General features: G+C 40.0%; 1 pseudogene; it reads left to right on the plus strand.

Moving 5' to 3' along the window:
- Positions 1–3,149: 3,149 nt before the first annotated feature.
- The window catches only part of LOC146307524 (uncharacterized), a 53,976-nt pseudogene continuing 32,048 nt past the window's right edge, over positions 3,150–25,077 (plus strand).

The following is a 25,077-nucleotide window of genomic DNA, read 5'->3' on the forward strand; positions in this document are numbered from 1 at the left end:
TGAAGCTGTTCATGTCTGGCCCTTTATCTCAGAAGTGAGTCGAATACGGTCACATGGGGACTCTGCCTGTGTTTTAAATCCCCACTCCTCCTCCTGTAAATAATTATATTCAAGCACAATAAACTAGTAGCAATATATGTTAGAACAAACACGGTCTTTGTTCAGCTTTTACCCTTAATTTGAATAAATCGTTTTTTTACATAAATGCTAAATTTCTTTTTTTTCAGAAACTTTGTTTAATTTAGTAGTAAAATTTGATACTGCATTTTAATGTTATGAATATTAAATTTTCTGCTCTCCTCTTTAAACATGTTCTGAGCGTCTAGTACGGATACAGCTGCCCTATCAGAGGCTGGATTGGCCCATAATGATGTTGTTTAAGATGGGCCATCACACATAAATTTACAGCTCTCTCCATTCTTATCATAAATTGAGTGGTGCACTAAGAACGGGGGTTATACAGTCACATAAAACCTCCAGTTATGGCCTGTGTTCTGTTTAGCCCTTGATAGAAACGTGGCGTTGCTTCCTGGTGTATTTCTGACCATGAAAATTATAATATGGAACAAAGATTAGAATGAAATTATCGTGGCCGGCAGGCATTTACCCGCCGTGTTGAGGCACACTACACAGGGTTAGGGGAGGGGGAAAAAAACCCGGTCCCCAAGAATAATGATAATACATTAGGCTGTGAGCGTGCTGGTATTATTGCTGTACATTATGTATGTTCCATTTATACTACCTCACACAGCCCAACCGCTGCTGACGGATAGGTCATTACTCCCCGCACCGATGAACACTTATCAGGCCCCACTGCTGTTTATGGCCAGAATGAAGAGCACTTGTCAGTCAAGGTCACTGCTTTGTGTGTCCTCTTTAATAGTTCCTTCTTCACAGTTGTTGAACTTTGTATGCTAGCTCGGGCCTCCCTCTAAGTGGTGAGAGAGACGAGCCGACTGCTTTAACAGGGAGATTCGGTCTTTTATGTTGTGTTGAGGGACGTCCCTGCTGCTGTGTGTTTGACCTGGAGAGGTCTCGGTGGTCTGGACAAGGTTGAATTATGGTCCCTGTGTGAGTAACATTAGTGTATTTGTGTGCCCGAGAGAGAGAGTGGAAAACTGAGATAGACAGTAGGGCTGCACAGTTAATCGAAGTATTATCAAAATCACAATATGGCCAAGTGCAAAATCCAAATCACAGTAGAGGCCATTTTTTTGATAAAGGAAAAATATGTGACTGAACAGCATTATAATGAAGCACTTAAGTGCTGCAGAGCTGTTCTCCAAATGTAAGAAAGCATTGTTTGTTTGGTACAGATGAGAGGTCTTCGTGCCTGAACCCCAAAAAACATAGAAAGGTACTACCTATACTACCTAGAACTGCAGCAGACCCATCTATTATTTGCAGTCTGGGACTCACACCAAGAAATACTGGACCTTAACCCAAAACTCTTATTTTGTTGAAAGCTGGGACCTGGAGCCATGCAGACCCAAAAATTGTCAGACCTGACCTCTCACAGACCAGATCAGCACTGATTTCACAGCTGTTTGTTCTGAAGCGGTTGACGTTAAGTTGTCAAAACAAAACTATGTTTCTTACATAATGTAATGTTAGTGGCTGTATTCTCTCTGCCTTGCCATGATGTATATAATTCATCCTCCTCCCTAAGAAAGTTGGTAGAAAATAAATTTTTTGTTATTCCTCTCTTGCTGATATAATCAGCATGGTTAGTCCACTTGTTATTTCAGCTTCAAAGTACACCTGGAGTTACAGTGAAGAATGACAAATGAAGTTAATTTAGAATAGCTTTGCAGTTTTGTTTCCTCTAGCTATATAAAGATAACTTTGACTATTTGCCCTCTTGAACTTTAATAATAATTTGCCTGTTTGTTGCCACAGGTGCTAACGTTAACATCGCTAATTTGCTATCATCTGCACTCTCTGAGATGAGTCTGACCTCTTCTCTCTGACCGTTCACCTCCTGAGCAGAGGCGCTTGCTCAGACAGGTCATTTGGAACGACCATGATCAGAGCTGTCTGATCACAGCCGGGTCCTCTTAGATACACTCAGGTATCGCATATAATGTTAAACATATCTGGGATGTGGATCTGAACTTGTTCAGGTCCCAGGTTGTGTCTCGCGCCCTGACATTCAGCATTTCAACATGATTTTAATAATTTTTCTTCAGTGAAAAGAAAAATTGTGATGCAAAAATGATAATTCCCACAAACTGTGAATCATATCACAATCAAAATAATCACAATATGTTTTCTTTTTTTTAACATATCATGCTGCCCTAAAAGAAAGGGATCTATGTAACTAATAAAGGTCTGTGCGTTCTTGCTGCAGCAAACGAGCTGCTGTTTTCTGTGTTTGCATGTGTGTGTCTGGCCGTTGTGTGAGAGTATATGATAAGTTCGGGTGACAGGATCCTAAGAGCCTGCTCTAACTGGAGGGCCAATGCTAATGCATGGCTGGTTGCGTTACACCAGCTAGTGCTGAAATCAGAAGTGGCCCACAGTGCAGTGCAGGCTTTGGCCCTGGGACAAAAACAGATTTTGGTTGCCTTGGATTCTTTTAGCCTCAAGCCTCTAATATTTGTCATCACTGCACAAGTCGTATCTCTGTATCTTGTAGCACTGCACTCTATGCCTGTACGAGCAAAGACACACTCACTTGTTTATCCAGACTGCTTAGGTAAAAAGGCTTGCCCCATGGTAACTGTCGATGTTGTTTTGTGTTATGCTGTGATCATGTTTTTGCTTGCTGTACTTGCTTTCTTCACCACTATTTTTAAGCGCTCATTTTACGCATAAAACTCCATGTTTCTTGTTTAATATGCGTTTTCTGTTTAGTCTCAGTTGCCTACTTACAATTTTTTCCTGGTGACATCCAGCATTGAAAGCAAAAAGCAAATGATGATTCCTCCAAAGATCTAAGATGAAATCATAGGTTACCACTGTGTTGCACCATGCAGGCAACAGTAGACTCACAGTGACACATGAGGTTCACATGTTGCCTTTGATGTGAGGAAACCAGACCTCTGAAAATCACTCAAACTCTCGTTCTTGCCTCAAAAGTCTCCCTTCAACTTCACCCTCTGTCACAGCCATATTTTGACTTCTGCTGTCATAAATCCAAATGGTCGATGGTTGACAAGGTGCTTTTCATTGTCAATTTCTCCTGCAAGTTACCCAACATAATTTACAGTGCTTACCTTCCTACCCCGTTTCCCCAGAAACCCCCCTCCACAGTCCGACTCTCAGCTGTAAAAATGAACAGTTCCTGTTCCTCTGCTCTGATGCAATGCTGACAGGAGTCACTTTGATATACTTGGGAGTATGAAATTTCGATCCGTCCTGTTTTTTTTTTTTTTTTTTTCCATCCCGAGGCTTCATCTTTGCAGACATTGGGAGCTGTCATTTCGCGACACCCTGTGACGTGGGTGACGCTCAGCTGATATGACAGGTGCTGGACAGCAGGCGCCCTCCTCGGCGAGCTGGCAATATTTCTTCAGGTAAAGTGCCGAAATGTGTACATGAAATATCTATAAATTTATCACAGTGGAATTTTTAAAATAAATCTCCACAAAAATATCACAAGCGTAGACTTCTCTGCTGGACATGCAGAAATTCTCTGAAAGATAAAACACGTCATATCATTTGTAACCGCTGGCTTTGAATTTAGCAGATTTGTTGACATGGGTAATTGTACGCTCATATTAGCATACTAATTAATAGAAACAAATTGTAAACTGATAGATAATTAAACCTTATTCAATAGTTATTCTACTGTTAAAATTCAAATAAGGCAGATGGTGTTTGCACCTGGGGTGGAATAGCCAGTGCATGTAATGTATGTTACTTCAAGACGTTCATGTACATAATGTAGCCAAGTATGTAAGGTATAATATATTATCAGTAGCCAGATAATGTTTATTGATGTTTTATAAGCTAATTATTTATAAAGTAAAAAAGTGTCACAAAAAATCTGGTCCATCTCTCACTCAGGGTTTACGTTAGCCGACATACGGCAGCTTACTGATGGTATTAGGTGTAGTTGTTCATCAGATAAAAAAATTAATGAATGACTAAATTACTCTAAATTATTATTTTATATTTATCATTGAAATTTGCTGCACATCGAGCATAGAGCTTGCCACATTTGACTGTTAGGTGCTTTCCACAGTATTGAAACACTGAGGGATTTTATTCTGGCATGTTAAATAACTGAAGTTTGATTAATTTTTTTTAATCAATTTGGCACTTGTGGTGAATAGTGTAACATTTATTTATGTGCTTTTCCCCTTTTTTGCTGCAAAATTACCCAGCCCTATCACCTCAGCCTTCAAAAAGTCTTGAAACAAACTAATTTGTATATGAACCCCGTGAAATAATCATATCCTATTAGCATATTGTTTAGGTATTTTAAGAATTTGAGATTTTACGACTCAACAAGAGACAAACTTGCATGTTAAGATGTAGGATTTTTTGCAAGTGTGTACTGGGATGTGGGCTGTGCAGTGTACTGTGGGAGCCCACAGGGTGTATGTTCACAGCGTTTCCTGGATTAGACACCTTGGTATGGCCTGTGGAGAGATGTTCGTAGTCCGCTGTTCACACAATCTGCCTGCTACAGCTGAGCTGCCCTTTGCCAACAGGCCTGGAGACAGGACGGACAGATTTAGATCCACATGTCGCAGTTCTCTTTTGGTGCTGCTCGCCATTTATTGTTTTTTTTTTATACTGTTATAGTTTAGAGAGAATCTTCTTCTTCGGACAAATGGGGATATTCTAGCTTGTGTATTTGCTCATGAATGTGTCTTGGGATATACAGACTGTCCCAGTGTTTATATAACTGTTTTCAGCAAGTAATTACAACAAGTGAGCGTTATCAGTCCATCTGTGAGAGGCCAAGTTCTGTGCACCAGAGTCAGTAAAAAAAGCAACGTCTCAGAAGTCTGTGTGCCCACATGCATATGTGCATTTGCTTCTATTTAGTATTAATATTTACTGAGTTAGATGCATGTTACCATATCTAATCAATATGTTGGCGTATTGGTTACTGGATACCATGGCAGTTCTGTTCATAACAGCACAGTTCACAGCTTACGAGGCCTATTGTTTCACCACACACACACGTACGCACACACAAACATGTTGACATGCTCATCTGTCACTAGGAAAACCGCCACAGGCTGTGGCCTTGGCACAAAGACATTCTCTGAGCTGAGTGAAGATGCTTGGAGCCAAGATGCACCCAGTCAAAATGTTAAGAATTTCAGATGCCAGAATAGACAAGCGCAGGCGTTGATTTGAGGAGAAATGATGTTGAAGCCACTGCAACGCTGTGGATATATATTACAAAGATGCTTTGCTTGTTTCTGACAGCTAAGTCAACTGACTGTTTGGTTGTGTTATGGCTTTAAAAACAGAAAAATATATTTCTAAAGATTAAAAGAATTAATTGTTAGCTCTCTAACAATATAAACTTTTTTCACACTGTTTTTTTTCCTCTGACAATGTCTGCCAAAAACCCTTGCTGCCTCTAAAATTAAATCTCCACAAGAGCTGCAGCAACGCAGAGCTAATAAGACACCATGTGTACAGGGTGTGGTCAAGAAGGATTGTTTACTTCTAAGCAGGAGCTGTAAGTAGGCATTATTATCATTATTTTGCATCTGCATTCGTTCAAGAAACAGCTGTTGAGTTTTGAGCGAGATTTAAAGTGGCAGGGCCTGGAGTTGTTCTTGTTCATTCAGCTAACTTAGCCTTGACATGATGGCTTCTGGCAGAGTTTTGTGCTGAACTCAACATCTGTGACAACTGTCAGCACCACTGACCAGTCCTCCCTCCCTTCCCTTCTCTCTCCGTGTCTCTTTTCTCTTCTGTGTTTACATATTTCTCTTTGCCTGTCCTCCATCTTTCCCTGCCTTCCAGGATTGCCCAGTTTGGGGGGTTAAGACCGACGCAGAAAAAGCGGGAAAAACGGGAACCTCTGATGCCACTAGATCGGTTTCTTCTGCCAGTCCCCATCTCCATCACTGCCACATCAGCTGGTCCCAAGGTTGTGAGGTCATCCGAACATCTGGCCCCTCCGCCATGTTTTCTAAGGTCAGTGGGTAGCATCTGTTTATGGACCCCGCCACCTTCAATGTCTCTCACAACGAGGATCACGCTGAGAAAAACAGACAAAATGCTTTGATCAGTCTCAAGTGTTGGCAAGCTGTAAATCTGATGTAAGTAAACCTACCACAGTGCCTCTAGACATGGTGTATATGTCATAATCATTGTCGAATTATACAAATATCAATAATTTCATTGTCAAGCTTCAAAATAAAAAAAACCCTCTAACAGGAAAATAACATTATAAAATTATAAATCTGGCAATGACCATGGCTCCCATACGTTTATTTATTTAATCTTAAAAAAAAAAAAACGTTGAAATAAAATCTCTTTTTCAATGGTGAGTTGGCCAAGAAGGTAGCAAATAATGTATGTCAATTACATATGATAAATAAAACGCAAGACAAGGTATGAAAACTAGTACATTATTATAGAGATTCAAGTCAAAAGAGAGAGAGATTCAACAAAAATTTCCGTTTAAAACTGTTAGAGAGATGAAGGAGGGCAGAGTGAGTCTAAATACTCATGAGTGCACCAAGTGTATATTAATCCACATCTGGAAATGGTCCACAATATCTGCACTGTTTCTTCCTGTTTGAGTAACAGTGGCTAAAAAGTACAGTGCCTATCTAGGGAAATAAATTGTGATTTAACAGCTAAAGGTTAAGGTTGCAACTGTTAATCTAAAGGTACTTACAGCTCATTGTTTTTAAGAGCAGAAGTTCACTGAATGACTGTCATGTGAAATACATATGCTTGGAGTCTCAACCTCAAACTGCTGTATGCAGCAACCAGTCAAAAGCAGGCATGAGAAAGGAGACTTTGTTATGAGATCTGATGCATGAGCTACGGTAGCATTTGCTACTTAGTATGAAGACAGATGGAAATTGTTTTAAATACAGAGTTGACTCAGAACAGCTCAATTTGCTGTGTGATTGTCATGTAAAGGTACTTTCTCTGTGTACATGAGTAAAAACTTTAACAGCTAATGTTGATTTCAGCTGTATTTTAAAAAATACAGGATTTATCTACTATACTCAGCTGTTTTAGGAAATTAACGGCCTTAAAGATGAAACCATTTATTTGTGACCAATTTTATAGATTAATGTGTCAAGTGGAACGAGTGGGCTTGGGGCAGAGAGTCACTGATGGGCTAGGCAAGTCAAATATGCTGGGTAACAAAGTCAAATTACAAAAACCTCTCCAAAGGTATCTCATATTTGTTGCACACTGTTTCTGCATTTCGTCACTATCCAATGAAAAACATTCATCTCCAAAATGACAACTTTTCAGGACCTAAGAAAAACAGCCCTGTTTTCAGCTTAGTGGCAATGCATTGATGCCACGCGGATGATCCGGTGACTTTGTAAATGGTTTGTTTGGCTGAAGAAACAGGAGAAGTGCAATATCCAAAATGGGGAAATGTGTGACACAACAGCATTATAATGAAGTACTGTAGTGCTGCAGAGATGATGCCCTGGCTAACAGATTCTGTTCTCCAGATATACAAAAACATGTTTGTTTGGCAAAGACTCCAACAAATGTCATCATAATGTTATTTTTATTTTATTTTTTTTGCCACATCTTGCAGCCCTACTTTAAGAAATAAAAGGACCAAAGTAACTAAATCACAATTGCAAATACTGTTCTAAAGGCATCTCGTATTAGTTGCATACTGTTGCTGCATATGTTGGCATCATTCCAGTTCAGGTTACTTGGTTTGTACATGTAGATAGATTTGCTTTGCTGTAGACAAAGCATCCGTCTTGACACACATTTTACAAACAAACTAGACAACAGACACATGATAAAAGTGCTGGCAGAGAGAGAAATAACAGTGAAATAGATAACATTAATTTCCTCCTTTATACATATTAAATATTTTTTAAAACACTATCCTCCTGTGTTCCTTTATTGAAAACGTAATTACCAAATTGCCAGACCTCTCTTAGTCATCAGCGATTGCAGTTGAGTTTGTAACTGTGATTGTGGTGGAGTTTCAATTCAAGTCCATATCCATTTGATGTTCACATTATTTTTCCACCTCTTATCCATGAGACACAAACTTGATTGGAGTTGCACAGTTTCACTTAAAACTGATGATACAATGTGCAATGTCTTCTTAATTATTGCTTTATCTGTAGGACCCTGTCTGTGTCCCTGTCTTTTTTTTTTTGTGATGACAGAAAGAGTTCACTTGGCCCAACAACAACAAACCCAATGATGTAGGTGAAGCAGGTTTATAAGCCAGATGATTTGGTGGCGGGCACCTGTACCTTTGTGTCTGGTCCCGGTGAAGTTTGAGCAGCAGCCGGTGCCGTGATGTCAGGGGCTCTTAGGGGTCAGGACAGGAATTATTGAACAGAGGGTGGCTGACAGAGGGAGCTGGCACTGGGAGCAAGCAGATGTTGCAATCATAAAGAAATACACAACCTCTGAATTAAATATGAAGAGCGGGGGCAGCAAGAATGGAGGATGATGGTGACTTTGTCGCTGCTTCTCAGCCAATAATGGTCGCTTGTCGCAAAATAGAGCACTGCTGATTGGTCAGTTGCTGTTGCAACAAGAATCGGGTGAATTATCTCAAATGATGCTGGTTTCTTAAAAAAGGATTTGAGCGATGCGACCAAAAGCCCTGAAAAAAAACTTATTGCAAGAAGACAGCTGTTCGGAACATACTGTAGATTCATTATTCAGAGGCGGAGGGTCTCTGGACGCAGCATGTTATGTCAAAGTGTTTTAAAGCATTTACGCCACCGCGGCTCAGTGATGAAATCTGTAAAAAAGAGAGGAATCTGACAGAATGTCCTCAGAACATTGTTTTACCACAAGTGTTTTGTTTTCCAGTCATTTTTACAGGCCTGCTCACTCACCAGGAATTACAAGTCTGTCTGAATATTTGATGGCAGCAGAAACCATTTCTGTCTTTACTGAGAGAATGAGACCGTTCGGCATCCTCTCATCATATAAACTTTATTTGTGCCCAGAGTCCAATTCTGTTTGACACAATTTAAGTGAAGCAAAGTTTACTGAGAACTCTTAAAAATCCCAAAATGTGCCTGCTTTTAAAAATTGCTTTTTCATGAGGCATTACAAAAATCAATCAATTTTGGCCCGTTGCTGTAGTAGGAAACATTTGAATTTGAACCATAAATCTTCTGTCACAGAGATTTTCCTGGTGTCATAAGTGTCTCATAATAATTGTGTAATACCATATACTGTGATATTTTGTAATTATCATTTACATTTGAACAAACTTCTTTATAATTTCACACAATATTTCTTGACAGACATGAAACTTGAAACCATTTTAAAAAGAAGAATGTGTACATGGTACAATAACCATCAACCTTCTCATTGGTGCATACTATAATATAGTAAATTTTCAATTTACAATGACATGAACACCAAAACTTTTTCATATTAATGCAGAAATCATACTAAATTCCAGTTAAGCTCACAATTATCTTTATATACACAAATATTAAATGGGATAGCTACCACAGTAAAAACGGTCCAAATTCATATAATCTCATGGTATATATTGTCATATATCTGCCCTTAGTTTGCACTTTAAAGTGATGGTTTGGATTTTTTGAAGCCAATATCTCTCTCTACAAAGCCACCAGACTCCACTGGCAACCATCAGTAATTTTATTTCACAGAGCGTGGGAGTTGCTCATCAACTGCTCCTTTGATTGGTTAGTTACTTTGATGTTTACGGGGTTAGTTAAGATTCACTGAAGTAACACAGTAACATTAAGTCACATGATAACTGCCAAAGGTGTCTGGTGGCTTTGGGGAGAGCGATATTTGGTTTATATAACAGTGTTTCCTGTCAGAAAAGGCGAAAAGGCTGTCTGACAGCGAGGTAAAGTAGAGAAAAATTCTAAATATAGTGTACACTTAAATTGATCTGGATTTTCTGAAAATTGAAAAACAGAACTATTCCTGTAATCATGTTTAAACTACAACATAATAACAGAACATCTGGTTTCATATTTTTGATCTTGTCTCACTTCTTTGTTGTAGTTTGTACACAATGAAAATATCAGCCTATGGTTTAGCCATGACTGTCTTAAATAGACAAATGCCTCCTGAAAACCCTGATGTTCTCTCACTGGAAGAAAATCCCTGCATGGTGGTGAGTGCACTTTCTTTTAACAATTTATTATCTAAAAACATGATGAATTTGAGCCTTAAATCTGCCGCTGCGTATCTCTGCCTGTTTATCTCTGAAGTGGATGGCCTTCTGCCAGTTCGGCCTGGCTCCGAGTGCTGCAGTGTCAACACTGAAGAGTGAGGGCCAGAGGGGTGATGTAAGTATTGATACACTCCTTGAAATCACTTTGTCACCGCCAGAGATACTGAGCCGCAGGAGCAGCACAATGGCAGGAAGATGATTGTGAATTCTTGGCAGAGAGTTGAGGGATGCCATTAAAAAGGCAAATGTGATTAATTTTTAGTGAGAACGCCCTCTTCTTGGTGATTGTCAGTGAGGTCGGGCTAAAGGGATGTGACACAGAAATTACTCTTCCTCCTGGCGTCTAATGTGACTCGTCACTCTGAGGAAATATCAGGGAGACGGGGAGACTGACAAAAACGCTCTCATCTAATAGACTAACTATTTGTCCGGGGCTCATGCGGCAGAGATCTGGCTCAATAGCGCTAAGTGATCTATTGCTTAAACACCACAGATCACTTGTGATTCAACACAAACAAGAACGCTTTATCTCAAATTGTCACTGAGGGCTTCATCGCATTTGTATGGATGAGGGACAAAAGCAATTTAAAACAATCAGGGAAGCATAAACCATAGTTACAATACAGTCTCCTTGTATGGGCCTCATATTTTGTCCTTTTACCAGTCTCTGTGTAGTCCCTGTTGTGTGTCCACTGTCAGGGTTTCCTTTAAACCTGTACGAACTGAGACAAACCCCCCTGTGGAGTGACATTTTCCAGGCGACACAATAGCACAGGCCACGCTTTATCCCGAACCCTAAATAAATACAGAAGGGCTGCAGCGCTTCGACTGCTGCCTCTGTCGCCTCCTGTAAACGTGCTAACAACAAAAGACAGCTCACAGGTCACACTAAAGGTTACGTCTATATCGATTTCATGCACTTTCAGGCAAATGCTTTTTACAAAAGTATAATTATTGTAATATATCGGCTACAACAAATTGAACAACAGAAATCGTACCAGTCAACCGTTGCTAAAGGCACAGTTGTGTTTTCAAGGAATTTTGATACATAATTAAAGTGGGATTCATTTATGCATCTTTATGTCTCTGCATGCATTTGTTTTGTTTCTCCCAATCCAGCCAAGCTTAAAGCTGGAATGTAAAACTTTTACATACAAATTAACATTTGCTAGATTCAAACCCTTGCCAAGCGAGTTCACAAAATAGCTTGTCACCACCAGGTAAACCTCTCTGTATTTCTCAGTGTGTTTAAATATATTGTCTGTTGCAACGTTCTCATGCCAGCTCACTGGTTGTGTTGAGTTATACGTCAGTCATCTGAATGATTGGTTTGCCAGGACTGGGGGAGGGAGTAACTGCAGTGATGGAGTACGCTATAACCACTAGTAATCTACGGCAGGAAAAACCCTAAGAAACATCCAAGAAAAGTTTCTGACAGTATGTGTGCATTACATACCCACCTAATAATGGATTAGAGTCTTGGAACTGTGCAAATTTCTCCGTATTTTTTAATTATTTCTGTGCCTGGAACCATCAGGAGCAATGAGTGTTACAGGTGTACGTCTCAAGCACACGTCAGCAGTGTTTGTGTCTTCTCGAAAGAGAGACAAAAGCACGTAGACCGTATAATAAATACTGGACGGATCCTCGTGAGGTCACCCACAGTTTTCTGAAGAGTCACTGTGAAGCTCACAGTGTGGTTCCTCTGGCCGTCACGATCTTGGCAGTGCCTTTGTAACTCTGGGCTGTTCCAGAAATAGAGGTGGAGTGTGGGTGGAGCTCAGGTGCGCCATATCAAGCATCTCCCTAGCAACTCGCTATCAGTGACGGTAACCACCCGTCTTTCAATGTGGGCACACCTTTAATTATGCATAACTTTAAACCTTAATGTGATTTGAACAGATCAGTTCTATAAAAATTCACCCCCCTTACAGTTTTTGTACTAAAATTTAAGCATGTTTATATGTGCCGTTAAGTCGGGCATTTTAATATTTATGGGGACTGACTCATTTTTGGAGCCAGCCTCAAGTGGCCACTCCAGAAACTGTTTTTGGCATTTCAGATTTGGCTTCATTTTTCAGCCCCAGAGGTTTCCACTTGGTTCCGCACTGCAGGTTTAATTTCTGGATGCTGATAGAGGAGTTGTAGCTTTGCTCAAAAATAGGGAAATATAATACACTAGATTTTATTGTCTTCAAGGATGCACAAGTCATCTAAACCATGCATTGTAATTAATGTGTTTATAGGTTTAACTTAGGTAGGTTTGCAGGTTTAACTTTACTGTTACTTGATATTTCTGAACTGTAAACACAACACTGACTTTATAGCCTTTTGACAACCTTAACAAGTTCATCATATCAGCTTACAAGTTGATATGGTCAAATGTCTATTTACACATCCAGCAGATATGGAGCAATGTTTGCATTTATTTAGAGTTGTGTTTGTCAATGTAAGACCAATATTCACTCACTTTTGTTTTCAGTGAAATATCAAACAAAAAGTTAATAATTATGTTTACTAAGTATTTAAACATCCATGTATCATAGCTTTGAACAGACTTGTAACTGATCCCCCAGATATAATTAGCAGAGCACTTGATATGATAATGCAGTGTACCTTGAAACTGCACGCAGAGACATCAGAATTCTAGTTTTACTCTTGAAAGATGGAACTGTAAAATTCTCCCCAAATGGAAATGTTTCTTTTAAAATCACCATCTGCTTTTTGTGCTGAATCAATCATAAAAGTCACATTAAAAGCCATTAGAGATCAGAATGGCTTAATCCCTTCTTGCTTGTATTCTTGGGTTAGTCCTTGGCTAGTATCTGTCCTCCTCAGGAAATAAGTATCCCACTGCTCCAGGCTGTCAGGACACGCTGCTGCACACAATGCTGTAGTTTACTTTGTGAGAAAACTGCTCACGTTCTTGTGTCCCATTACCACGACCACCTTGAGATAAATGGCTCTTTCTCCCCTCTGCCATAAGGTTTTATATCAAACGACATGTGTTGAGTATCTGACTGCAGGTTATATTGTTTCAGCGGAAATAAAACAATCACTTCTGGAGCTGTTTGAGGGCGCCTGGCTGCGGTGTGTAAGTGCTGCTGGCCCACCTACACACACTGTTTATAGATGTAAGGAAGAGGACAGTGGCAGGTGACAGGTTAACTCTGCTGTGTAAATTCCTGGGCCGTGTATGATGTAGCCTGTGATCCTGCGGTCCTTGATTAGATCTGAGCTAGTAAATATCCTGTGATTAATCAAAAGGGCTTGTTCTGCGTGTAGCGTCCCTGTGTCACCTTCACAGCTGGGGAGCAGGGCCGCCTTGTTTACCGCACTCCACCTCCGTCTCAGACCCCATCCTTATTTCATCACAGCTCACCGAGGGCCGGCATTTAAGGCTCCTGCAAAACTCAGTGCTGTGGACACAGTTTGCATTGTAACTAGAGATTAAAATTAGATGTTATAGAAGATTTTTCTCATTTATTGTGCAATAATTGTCTATTATTTCCAATTTGATAGTGTTTCACTGTCAGTGGCGGACTTGGGCTGTCTGACAGGTAGGAGCAAAAAAGAATAAGGGCCCCAGCTGTATGCAGTGGGGCAACAGTGTGGAAAGTCGTGATGCATTTATGGTGAAAGAGTTCCAATCCCTGTTTTAGACTGAAGTTGTTTTTTTATGTGACTATAAGTACAACAAATGCTACACTTCTGTAATGAAGCGCACAGAGAACTATTTAACCATTTATAGGAAGGTACAGAGACCAAATCATTTTCTAGCACGTACGACAGACTATATGGCACTGCATTTTCTCCACTGGAAGAGCAACTAAGAGGGCACTTGCATATCTATTTTCAAACATGAAGACACCCATCAGTGAGCCACAGCGGTGCTCTGTGTTCCATAAAAGTAGTGTCCAGGTTTTTTTTTTAGGAAATTAATAAAGATTAAAAGATTCTGTTTGTGACCCATTTCTAACAGTGTAGGATTTAGTGGCATCCAGCAGTGTGGTTGTAGATTGCAACTGCTTGCCTCAGCTTCCCTTTACAAATGTGTAAGACAGCCTTAGTGGCTGCGAAACTTTGTGAAAAACAGAAAATGTCGTATCTAGAGTGTTTGGTTGGTCAGTTCTGGGCTACTGTTGAAATGTGGTGGGGCAACATGGCAGCTTCTGTGAAAGAGGACCCACAACCTCTGTAGATATAAACCCCTCATTCAAAGGTAATGAAAACACAATGGTTCTTATTTTAGGTGACTGTACACTCATTAAAATATTCGATATTCCATTATTGACATATTCTGCCAATAAATCCCCATAAATGTTACACAATGGACCTTTAATCCACAGTTGAAATAGGCTGCAACAAATGCAATATTTACTCTAGTTTGAGTAATGTTTGCTCAAAACCAGTGTATTGTAAAAATATTTGTGTATTGAATTTTATTTATATTACTTGTTGACACGTTTCCTGGAAGTTATAGAAATTAGCAGTTAGTTGGAAATGCGGTTACCTTGAATAAATTACAGATTTCTCAGAATATAGAGCATATGGCTGGTCACATTTTAATGCAGAAATGTTACAAATTATAGCTTTAAAGTTTGCGTCTTCAGTAGAAACAAATGGGCTTGAGTCACAGAAAGGCTAGGGAAGTTTGGAAGTATTACTAGTCGGACTAACACATTGTTGGCTTTGGCCTTTTTAATGGGATTTGTTGACAATAAGAAATATAGCCTAATGCCAGGCTTATCCTTTAATTACACAATAATTAGCACTCAAACAGAGAACATCCCCTGGAAATGGCTTTGCTACAGGCTCGTTACATCCATGAAACATGTTAAAATGAAGGCCAACATGATAATGGGTGATTATAGTAATTAATAGACTGAACTAATTACTTTAGCCAGTAGAGATTCATTTAATGCTGAAGTGGTGTGTTTGAGCAGAGCTTGTCCAACTGAAACGGAACCGTTTCTAATTAAGCGTCCCGCTCTATTGTCTGATAACCGGTGTTATTTCAGTTACTTTATGTTCAGAAACTCCTGTGAGGTGTTTTTATATCCTTTTAGACACCTTTTTTATCCTCAGTACAGTTTACTTGGAAAATGCATACTGATGTCCCGACTTGTCAACACAGCCTTGTCCGCAGAGATGTGATTTAACTGATTGTTGCCCCCCTCTCCCCTGATGACCCTTTGATTGTCATTCAAAGACGGTGTAAGGGACATGCATGTCATGTTAATAAAGACATTAAACCGCATGTATCCCTCCACCGCAGAGCCAAGTCCGGACCTGTCTGGGAATATAGATCTCTAATTGCTTTTGCGTGGTGGTGCAGCAGAATTGTGCTTCCCAGATGTCACCTCTGCCAAAGCCGAGTGCACGTCACTGTCAATAGGCCTGAGAAATCTCCCTAACAAGCTTGCGATTACATAAATCTATAGCCGCTGTGGATATTGCACCGAAGAGACTGAACAACTTTCAAGGAGACTTCATGTTTGATGTTCCAGGGCTTGATTGCATTTTGAAAAAAAAGAGAAACCCACTATATTGGGAATGTGTCCAAACAGTCTAGGTTTGCTAATTTTGTCATAGTCAATTTCATAGCGCGGCCGTGAGAACGGGCGGCGATGGAATGAAGTTCCTGAGTGCTTTGCAGAGGGGCGTGAGTGGGTTTGACAGGCCCAGTGAAATATGCTCCGCTGTACCTTTTTCCATTACAGGAGCAGGGACCAAAAATGCAAATCTGGGGGGCCTCTCTGGAGAGGTCATTAGAAAAGTGACATATCAAACAACTGGCTTCAAGTGGCAGACAAAATCTTACATTACAGCTACATCAGTGTTTTCATATTTTAATTTGTGATATTATTACTGTGGCTTTTCAAACTCACATTTTCAGTAAAGAGCTGTTTTGTTTTAAAGTCATTATTTAGATTTAGCCCCAGTGCTCACATCCATGTTTAATATGGCAGAAATCCTTGATCATCAGAATAGTAACCGCATCCTAAAGAGAGTGACTGATAGGCTGGATCTGTCTCATGGCCTCCTCTGAAGAGGTGATGAATCGGCTTAATGGCGAGTAGACCAGAGAGCCAGGCTGAGGGGGGGTGAGAGGGGGCATTAAATGACATGGTTTTATAGCCTATCAGCGTTGTCATACCCCTGCTGTAATTTCAACCTCTTTTTTTTCTGCACCATAAGGCGAGTTGGATGTTAGGCCCTAAGCTCGGTTAAACACACAACCATCACATGCCTGGTACGTCATGATGCCATGTGTCACTGTGAGCAAAAACAGTTCACATACTGATTGAAGCACTACCCATAAGAACTGACACAAAAGTTAGACTTTATTGGTACTTCTATAGATGTATACTCATTAGAATGATTTTTGTGATGTCAATGTCAGCCTGTCCCTCTTTTGTCCAGACATACAGTATGATAATTGAAAAAAAAACCCAAAACAAACAAAAAAACATAGATGTAAATAAAGCATTGCATAGCGACTGTAGCAAATCACAACCAAAAATACACATATTGTGCACATAAAGCTGCTGCACAAGCCCTGCAACCTCAAGCAAATAGGTTTTTAAAATTGAAACCATGATCACCAGAGGATGGACTCCTAACTTTGATGTTCTCTTGAAGGGACAGTTAAAATACATTCTTTTCTTCTTCCCTGTTGTGCTATTAATCCATCTAGATAGTTTTGGTGTGAGTTGCTGAGCTTTGGAGATATTGTCCAGAGGTGTCTGTCTTCTTTGAAATATATTAGAACTAGATGGCGCTCAGCTTGTGGTGCTGAGAGTGCCAGAAATAATGACCTGGTTACTCAAGATAATCTACCAACCTTTTTGTGAGTAGTCTCATGTGGAAACTATATATGTGGTATTGATTTTGGGGTGAATTGTCTCTCTAACTTTTCATCTATAGCACCACCATTAGGCCAAATTTTTAATTTGTTCATCACTTTGGTTCATGATCAAATACCTGCTAAGCTAATGACTTTCACATCAGCCTCAGCTGTATTTATTTGATATTAATTGGACAGGGTTAGCATGCTAACATGCTGAACTCCAATGCTGGACTTGTAAACGTTACGCGTGCTTAGCATCAGCATGTTAGCATTGTTGGGAGCATTTTTGCACGCTGATGTTAGCCTTTAGCACCACTTATGAGTACAGCCCATTGGCAGAAAAATGAACATCATCAATGTGATAAGAACTACCTAAAATGTTTGAAACCATCTTTGGGGAGAAGAAAATTTTTTTTGAATCTATTTATCATATTGAAACATTTTAGTTTGACCCATGTTTTGTCTGCTAGTATGCAGTGTTTGGACTTTATGACCACTAGCATGGCTGTAGACTCTTAGACTTGTTAGTACAAGGCAAGCAAGCCAAACAGGTAATAAAGTCTAGGGATTTGTCCACAGCAGTGTGAAGCTACATATAATAAAATCATGTTTATTGGAACCAACTCCAACCTGCACACCAGAAGCCGTAAACAGTGAGAGCCATTAGGGTGATGTTCTCCTTGAGTATTTACCAGCCTGTTTTCAACACAACTCATTATTTGTGATAAATTGGCGGGATGATTATAGTGATAAGTTCTAATTTGTAAATGAGTGGGGTGCACCTGTCAGTAAGACTCATTTGCTAATAACGACCATCCACTGAATAAGTAACGACCGCTCTAATTTCAGTTGACTTCTTAACCGTCTGGTTTGTATTATTCTGCCATTTCCTTTTGCTGCAGATTGATTCCTCCGTTGAAATCTTGTTTGCCATTCGTCCTTCTGTATTTAGCTGCTTGTCTAACAGGTGAAACGATTAGTTGAGTTATTGATCAGTTGATTGACAGAAAATTATTTTGCAACTATTACAATAATCAGTTAATTCTCATTTTTCAAGCAAAACAGGTTCCATCCTCTTGAGGATTTGATGCTTTTCTTTGTCATATTTGAGAATAAATTGAATTTTTTTTGGGTTCTGGGAACTTATAATAATGGGTATTTGTCATAATTTTCTGACCTTTTATAGACAAAATGATTAATCAAATAATGAAAATAAGCATTACTGCAACCATACAGGTGGAAATACGCTTATTTTTTTCCATGCTGATATTGTTTTTCCCTAACGACTGAATGCTCTGGAACTCGAATGTTCAGTATCCAAAATGTTCTGTACGCCTGAGACTTATTTGAGCACAATTTTACACTCTTTTATACCGAACCTGGAAAGTGTGGAAATCATAAAACCTGAGGGAACAGCAAGAGAAGGAGCAGCAGCAGGGTGGGATAACTGGTTTCCCATTAAAAGATACTGCCCCGTAACTTTACAAAGGCCTCATCGTAATCCAAGACAAGGGGGTATGTGACCTTCAGCCATTAAACCATCCTGTTAATTGTCTAATAATAAAATGTTTTTATTGTGCAAGAACCCTTTAGTATAATTGAATTTCACTCTGCTTTTCACTCATTTTATTTTTATTTCTATCTTTTTTGCTGAGGCCGTGAAACCTCACCATTACTGGTTATAATAATGACAACGTGGGATTGGTTTTTCCAGGATTGCTGCTCTAACTAAGCTCCATTCGTCCATCCACCTCCCCACTCTTCTCCCTGCAAACTTAACATTTAAACCACTCTCATTACGGCACAGATTACAGAGGGCCTATTGGTCCTCATTAGCGCCCACTGATCCTTGGCTGGGCCCATGTTCTAACATCTTTTAATTAGCATTCTGGAAATCTAATCAATGTAATAACTCAGAATAATCTCCCCTTTTGCACTTATTTTCTCCCACTCTTTTATTCCAGGGTGTTCTTGGCTCGAAGGCTCAAAGGCTGATGGAACTTTTTGTCTGAGGCTGCCAGGTATGTGACACGAGGGGTGAGGAGACCTTGAAGTGCTCGTAGTTGAAGGGCAAATCGGATCACTAAGTGGATTTGACTGCACTCAGTGAACTTTGATCAAACAAATTATACCTAAAACCACAAAATATGCATCTGAGATGTATTCATTGTGTTTTTAAAGCTCATATGGAAGAGCGCAGATCACATTTCAACTTGGAGGGGGACAGTGGTGAAACTCGGCCCTGATTTATGTGTTTGGGGGACGCTGTCTCAATTTTGATAGCAATTTTTGCTTATTATGCAACCTTTTACTACAAGTTGAGTAGAAGAAGTAGTAGTAGTGAAAGGAGTAGAAAAACAGGCAGCTTTAGTCCCACTTCCTACGTTATTTTATGCTGTTAACAGCAAATAAGCTCAATTTATGTGACTTGTTAACATATCCTCCGCTCCCTGCAGTCTTTCAAGTGTACAGACTGTTGCACCAAACTCTTGTCTAAAAGCATTCTGAATATGGTAGGGTCATATTCTTAATGTAAAATATAATATAAAAAGGTCACTTAGACATTCACTTTTCTGATTCACTTCAATCTACAGGCACAATCAGCGCACGTGTCATTTACTCACTCAGGTCTTCTTTATTCAGTGAAGATTTCATGCAGCTGGATGCAGGTTGCATCCAGATTCGCTAGATTATATCAAGTGTAACGTGTCATTGTAACTAGATTTGCAGAGGTACTTTGTTTTATATTGGTTGTACTGGTGAAGATGAAGAGAGCTGCAGGTGCATTAGTGCTTATTGATATGCTGGAGGAAAAAACACAACCGAAAAAGGTAAAATGTCCAAGAGACCATCTTCTGTTTTATCGTTTTGTTCATTTTGGTGATAACATTAAGCTGTTGTTTAGTTGAAATTAGTTGAAATTGGTTGAAAAAGATACTTTAGTAGTTTGATGTTGTCATCTGACTCTTATCAGTATTTTGATGTTTTGCAACTGTTGCAGCTGAGTTTCAGACAAATTTCAAGTGTGTTGTTTTGCACCATGCAGTCATTTGCAGCATTTCTGTGTTGCATTTTTGTGTTCAAAAATAAATGTATGTCTATTTTTTTTGTCTCAGTTATGAGGTTGTATTGATTTGGAAAAACATGAAAAGCTTTGTATACCTGTTAGTGACAGATGCAGACAGAAGGCTGTGAGTTTTTCTCTAAATGCCCTGTAAAGCCTTCAGTCCACAGCCAGGCCCTGAGGTGTGATATGAAGTGAAAGCCAAGGCGGAGTTTGGCACTGGACGGCCATTTTGTGTCTGGTCTGATGCATGGTTTCACTGGGTGTCACTTTGGCTACATATCAGAGTCAGCGGTGGTGGCGAGCACGGCTGCAGGTCTCATTAAAGCATGTTTACTGCAACAGTTGCACTTTCAGCTGAAAAACGAGGAACAAGATGAGAACAGGTTTACAGAGTTGGTGACAAAACATCCATTTTATTAGTCCAAGCATTTCACCAAAAAAATGTGGGTCAGCCTCACACAAACTGCAACATAAACAAATATTTCTGAATAATATATCTTGAAAATCACATAAATGTGATCCCAAAAATGCCTTTTTTAGGACAGACATTTTATGAGAAAAAAAGAGGCGAACCTCACACAAATTCTAACAGAAAATCTGACAAATGTGTATTACACATAAATGTCTCCTTTATAACATATAAAAGTCCTCCAGCGATCCAAGCGGTTGTTCAAAGGTTCCTAAAATAATAATTTAAATCACTGTATTAGTATACTTGTATATAAGGCAACATACATTGGCACTAATCCACATAAATTTTGGCATTGATTAACATGAATTTAAAGCAAAACTGAAACATCACTTAAAATAGAACTTTTATTTTACTTTCAAAATATTCTTGACTGCCATACTGAAATCAAATCCACAAGGTCATTTTAACCCACTTTTGCATCTAAGGGTTAAGAGTTTCCTTTTGCACTTTCACTGTGTGGCATCTAACTACATGTCTCATGTAAAACAGTATCTGGCTGATTGTAAACACCACTGGACCCTTTGTGTGGACATCGGACAAGAATAAACACATAAATCAATTTTGGGTGGCATGGGAAATGTGGCTTCACAGATTTCAGTATTTTTCAGTACTTTACTCCACTCAGATTTCTCAGATTTCTAAACATCTTTGGTATGTTATAAATCACATATTTGTGAGACCAGTTTCTGTCATGTTGTACCTTTACTATATCGACTCATTATAAAGTAAAGGACTGCTGCTATTAGGCCATTATGACTATCATCCATGTGTGAGAACGCCGTCTCTGCCAGCCTTCGTATTCGTACACCTTTTGTGTACAGTAAAGTGCTGTTTCTATGCCAAGTATCCAGGGCAGACATTTTGGCAGTACAGACAAAGACGCCAGGGTGTGATGGGACACGGACCTGCCATTTCCCAGCAGCTCTGGCATGCCTCTCACTGTAGAATGATGAATGGTTACACACGCATGCCACACATATGACACACATACGCGTGCAAAAACATACAGACAACCCTCCTAGTCAGGTCAACCAGGCTTTGGCATTACATCACACACACACATTCACACGCAAACACACAAAGACAGACAGACGTCCTTACTGTAGCGCTGCATTATTCAGAGCCAGGTGTAGGAGGAAAGGGGAATAAGGTTGTGTTTATTAGCTGCTCCCTTGGTGTTCTCTAAATTGCCTTGTTTGCTCGGCACAAGCACACAAACAGATGCTGTCCTCTCTGCTCTGGGTAATTCTCGGGGTCTCTGGGTATTTAGTGAAAGGCCTACCACACCACACACACACACACACACAAACCCACACACAGCCTCATTTGTGCCGCGCATACAAACACACACATCAGAGCAGGCTACTTGAAAAACACATTTGCGTGCTAATTCTACGCTGACATTCAGAAGTACAGTTTGATTCATGCAAGGAAGACATTGTCTCTCCACATAATTAGAGCAGCCAACCTCGCAGTCCCTAACCTCTCAGCGACACAATTTCACTCCTATTAAGAAAATCTACATGTAAACGGGACCAATGCTACCAGTCTAGTAACTACCTAACTGAAAGGGACGTCTCTGAAAAAGATGTTGTCTGGATGGCAGCATATGTTGCACCAAAACCTGTATGTACCTTTCACAAACAGACGCTGCCTTTTTGCTCTGGATAATTCTTGGGGTCTCTGGTTATTTGGTGAAAGGCTTATGGTGCCACACACACACACACTTCTTCTGTGCCATGCATATAAACGCACACATCAGAGCAGGCTATTTTAAAACCACATTTGCATGTTAATTCTGCACTGATTCTCAGAAGTGTAGTTTTATTCGTGCAAAGAAGATGATGACAGTGGATCTCAGGCAACAACATTTTCATATTCTTATTTTAGTTTTTTCATACTTTCTTTCGTACGATGGGCTCATATGACTGTGCCACGTCAGAGTCAGCAAGCGCTCAGAAATTCAGATAACTGTGTAAACGGATCCGCCTGTGCGTATTTTAGTTCACATCCATGAGACTTGCAAATTAGCATAATTCACACTCCAGTAATACCATGCATACCATGCTTCCTGCCCCATATATCACATGGTGGTCATTCATGAAATGGCATCAAAGAGTAAAAAGAAGAATTAATGAGTTTGACGAATGAATCCATAAAGGAAAGTTTAGCATTTTTTACAGTGTCAGCAGTGGAATAAAGGGACCTGCTAAAGCCATGACACAGTGCTGTTAATGCAGTTTCACATGTGGGTCGTACTGTCACCAAAGTGATTTAAAGAAAAAAAAAAGTCTTGCTAAACTGAGCCAATCGATGTATTTTACTTATAATCATATGTAATCATTCGAGAATTTTTGGTTTGGATAACTAATTAACTGCGCACGTCGCCTGCGGCAGGTCTGGACCACTTGTAAATTGTGTTTGTACCTTAAAGAAAATTCAGAGCGCAAGAAAATTGGTGAATGCTGTTGTTCTTCTATATCATTTTTACAAACTTGTTAAGAACAAATCTGTTTATATGAGTTGTTCTTGCATGAGACCCACTGTCTCTCCACGTAACTGGAACAGTATCCCAACTCTTTAACTACAAAGCCATGCTGTTGTGAGATGTACAGGATGTGTCTTGGCATTGTCTTGAAAAAAGGCATCATCTAGATGGCAGCATATGTTGCTCCAGAACCTTTACGTATCTCTCACAAACAGATTCTGCCTTTTTGCACTGGATGATTCTTGTGGTCTTTGGATATTTACTGAAAGCCCTACGGTACTGAACACACACAGCCTCATTTATGCCATACATACAAACACACGCACATCAGAGCAGGCTACATGCAAAACACATTTGGGTGCTAATTCTGACATTCAGAAGAACAGTTTGATTCATGCAAAGAAGAAGAAGACATTGTCTCTCCACATAATTGGAGCAGCCCATATAGCAAACCTCCCAGTCTCTAACCCTCTCAGCGACACAATTTCACTCTTATTAAGAAAATCTGCATTTAGGAGGGACCAATGCTATCAGTTGAAATTAATCTGCTTTGACTGATCCCTAATGTGACCACAGTCATCGAGTAATTATTGTCTGGATGGCTGTGCACCAGCTTCATAACCACTGTCCGCCTCCTCCTCCTCCTCCTTTCTCCTCCCTGCCCCCCCCAAAAAGGGCTAGTCTTGGTGTGTGAATCCCTCTGCAGCGGGCTGGTTACAGTGGGTACGGCAGGCATGTCATTTAGCGCTTGATCAGTGAGTCGTGATTAGCCTGCCTTGTATTATTGTGATTAACGTCCACCCGGCGGACGACTGTCCTGTTGTCACCAGTGATACCATCTGAGATCTTGAGACTCCGGGATGAGGGCCAGTGGAAGAACCTGGTAGTGTGGCAACACAAAACTGTTCACTCTGATGATGGCTGCTTCTCTAAAACGCGCGCACACACTTCAACTTCTGTCCTGTCAGTCAGTAAATCTAATGCATGTAACGAGTGCAGGGCTCTTTCCCCGCGCAGTTGTGTTTTGTCTGTGTGTCTGCTCAGATTAGTTAACCCACAACCTCTTGTGCAGCTTGCGTGTTGTACAGCATTTCCATCAGGCCGCATGCCTTATGTCTCCAAATGCACTGAAATCCAGAAGCTCATCTTTCTACAGTCTTCCGTTTCCCTCCTTCATCTCACACCTCCTCGACCAACAAAGTCGATTTGACCGCGGCTGATTATAGTAACGAAGGCAGTCCAAGAGAATATGCACGTTCTCACTGTACGTCAAATTAGATCACAGCAAGGGGGGGCAGGGATGCTGCATGCTGACCCCCGTCGCTTCTCCTCAGACGATCGGTCGCTTACAGAGGGAGCTTTGAAAAAAACAGGGACTGGGGCTGCATTATATAGTAAAAAAAAAAATCATATTGTCTGTTTTTGAAAGATGTTGCGATATGATTCACGATTAGTGGGAATGATCAATCTTGCATCACAATTTTCATTTTCACTCCAAAAAACTGTTCATGATCATGATGATGGGACATTTGTTGGGGTTTGAATCAATCAAACATGTTTTCTTACATCTAGAGAACAAGACAAGAACAAGAACATTTTACCTTTACTAAAAAATTGCAGCTTCTGCAGTTTGGAGAGCGATTTCGATAATGTTTCGATTAATCGTGCAGCCCTACTGTGGACAAAACTGTGGTTGATGCTCACTTCTACAACACATGCGACTAAGAAAGATGTCCAGGGGAAACAGTTTAAATATGGAACCTGATATTGTTTTGTGTGTCAGAGAGACAAAGAGCACCTAGTTTGAGAGAGAATAATTGGACTTAGAGTGTTTGTGCTTTATGCAAAAATGTATCACTTGAGAAGC

This window comes from Lutjanus erythropterus, chromosome 21, assembly GCF_056507025.1.
Source record: "Lutjanus erythropterus isolate fLutEry1 chromosome 21, fLutEry1.hap2, whole genome shotgun sequence".
In the NCBI taxonomy this organism is placed as follows: Eukaryota; Metazoa; Chordata; class Actinopteri; order Lutjaniformes; family Lutjanidae; genus Lutjanus; species Lutjanus erythropterus.